Raw genomic sequence first — 2,756 nt, forward strand, 5'->3', positions numbered from 1 at the left:
TGAAAGTGTTTAGTGTTTGTTCAGACTCCAATTTGAGTCGACGCAGCAGAAGGAGGGAAACTGATGCCTGAGGCGGGTGAGTGTAAATACAACATTATTATTATTTTACTGTGAAAGTCTCAGAGTCAGTTTCTCCCTGTGGACTGTGGAGGGAAGAAGAGTCAGAGTGAACTTGTGTCCACACAGAGACACTGAGAGAAAAGGAGGGAACAACATGAGCTGTGGTACTTCCTGTTCTCTGCGTCAGAATCAACAGTCTGACTCAATGTTGTGATGAGCTGAATAATACACATGAAGACTGAGCAGGTGGAGTTTATTATACTGTATATTCTGTTAGTGTGTGTTTTACTTCCTGTTCTCTTTATGTTGCATGTGACTCTTGAACAGATTGTCTTGACTCTTGTGTGTCTGAGCTCACAGTCAGTGTTACTGGTTTCCCTCTCAGACTGACTGAAGTCCTGAAGATGAGTGATGGTGTGGAGGAAGAGGAGGACGGAGCAAAGTCTCCAGGATCCATCTGTCTGTCTATGAAGAGTGACGGATCCGATAAGGACATCTTCCAGACTTCTTCTGATGAACCTGGACCCTCCAGACTCACAGTAAGAGACTGCTTTAAAAAATAACCAGTATATATGTGTGAGGTGTTTTAAGGTCTTTACCGTCTTCAAGTAGGAACGCATTGAGCTCCGGCTGAGAGGACACAGACAGGAAGTGTTGAGAGACACACTCTGTTGATTTGGGTCTTTTTCACTGAGGTTTGTTGTCAAGACAGAATGTAGAATAACATCAGAAATTCTTTAAGTTACACACAAGACACCATAGTGATAGTGTTCATGAGCAGAATGTGACTCTGCTCTCCTTGTGTGTTTGGTCCACTGTCTTTTGTTGAGGGACTGGTTAATGCAGGTAGAGTCCAGAATGTTTGACCACAGTGGAGACTGAGTTGTGGATACAGATGCGCTGAGGGCCCGGTGTCGGGTGCTCACAGACGCACCTTCTGATCCCTCGAATCTTCGCCTTTGTATGACCTTCTGCTTCTTTGAGCCTGTGTTGCTTTTTCAGTCCTTCAGTAACAGTGGTGTGGTTGCTGGATGTGACGTCAGCTGAGAGTTCCCTAGCATCGACTCCTGTCATCAAGAAGGAATTGAATCAGTTGATCTCGGATGTGATATGAATAAAAACTGTTTTTGTTTGCAAGAGGTCAGTAACCCCAGACTGGAGAGGCAGAGTCTCCCAGGATCCATCTGTCTGTGCTATGAAGAGTGACTTGTCCAACGTAGATCTCCTATAAACTTCGTGATGAACCTGGACCTGCAGACTCACTAGTAAGAGACTGTTTCTACTGTAAACTGAGGCTGAAGTGATTCAGTTTTAGACACGTGAAGGAAACAGGGAGAACACCAGGAGGCCTAGATTTCATAAACTCTGTGTTTGGTGCACAACAAAAACTCCGAGACACGAAACAATGCAGCACGCACAGTCCTTTGCATCAGATTTATAAGAGCAGAGCGTCTTCATGTTAACTGAATTTTCATGAACTGCAGGTCAGTGTGAAGGTGGCTGCATGAACATACGAGCCTGATTTCATGTCAACAGGCTCTGTGTGCTCTCACCGAGTCTGTAGACGCCTGTTGTCAATCAACAGAAAGGACAGAGGAGAAACACTAGTGTCTCCATGTTGGAGGTGACACTTTATCATTCAGTGTCTCCCCCCTCTGGCAGTGAGAGTAATCACAGGTCAACCACTATCAACCAGCTCAACGATGATGAGTCATTATTCAGGTGAAGTTAAATGGTCAGTAGTTAAATAGCCTATCTCAAGTATTTTCACATCAGTCCCCTCCTTCTGTCAGCGCTCTCGTGGCAACAGGAAAAGCACCGCAAGTTTCCTCTGTTTCCTCTGAGAGTTTCTTTTTATCTGGAGAATCAGGACTTTTTCTTGGACGCTTGTACAATGATGGGTTACTCTCTATTGTTTCCTCGCCTGCTCCTAGCTATCCCTGAAAAATCAGTCTTTCCCTTATTGACCTCTAAATGCATCAGTAACCAGGTGCGGCAGTAAGGAAAGTCAGCCACAGACAGCAAAAGATTTAAAAGGCAGCTATTACTGCAGAAATACAGAGATGGACCTGGAGCCTGAGAGGTTATATGCAGCTCTGTGAGAACTCATTTAAGCAAGGTTTGGATTTCAGCACACGTTTCTTTAATATGTAAAAGTCCTGCACTCCAGCTTTAAAGTGCGCAGATACAAAGAGCTGATAGGACTGCAATAGCAGAAAATCAAGATTAAATTCATGATCAGCTTCCTGAAAGATTCACAAAAACGTCAAATAATTCATCAACACAGAAATATCTAAAAGTGTTTTTAATTGGATTTTAAATATTTGTTAGAAAATATATTTTCATAACAGCTTAACAAGATATGAATACACATAATGGTTATAGACCTAAAATAAGAGGCAGTTTTTATATTCAGAATTTTAATTTGACTTGATGAATGAAACTTTAGGACTAGAACAGATCGGTTCATGTTAGTTTGAATGCCCCGGCCTCTTTGAGGTTGGCGACCAATGCAGACAGAGATGTTGACGCTGTGACTGTGACATGTTAGTGGATAAAGAAGATTGTCTTTCACAGAGAGAAGAGGAGTGGAGTCTCTGTGGAGGTAGCAGCAGGTTTTTAGATCAACATACAGATCAGTCTTGAGGAGCAGATGTGAACATGTGACTGAAGGAACTGATGGAACAGGAATGGTA

The sequence above is a fragment of the Seriola dumerili genome, unplaced genomic scaffold, assembly GCF_002260705.1.
Source record: "Seriola dumerili isolate Sdu_G_001 unplaced genomic scaffold, Sdu_1.0 BDQW01000166.1, whole genome shotgun sequence".
Taxonomy (NCBI): domain Eukaryota; kingdom Metazoa; phylum Chordata; class Actinopteri; order Carangiformes; family Carangidae; genus Seriola; species Seriola dumerili.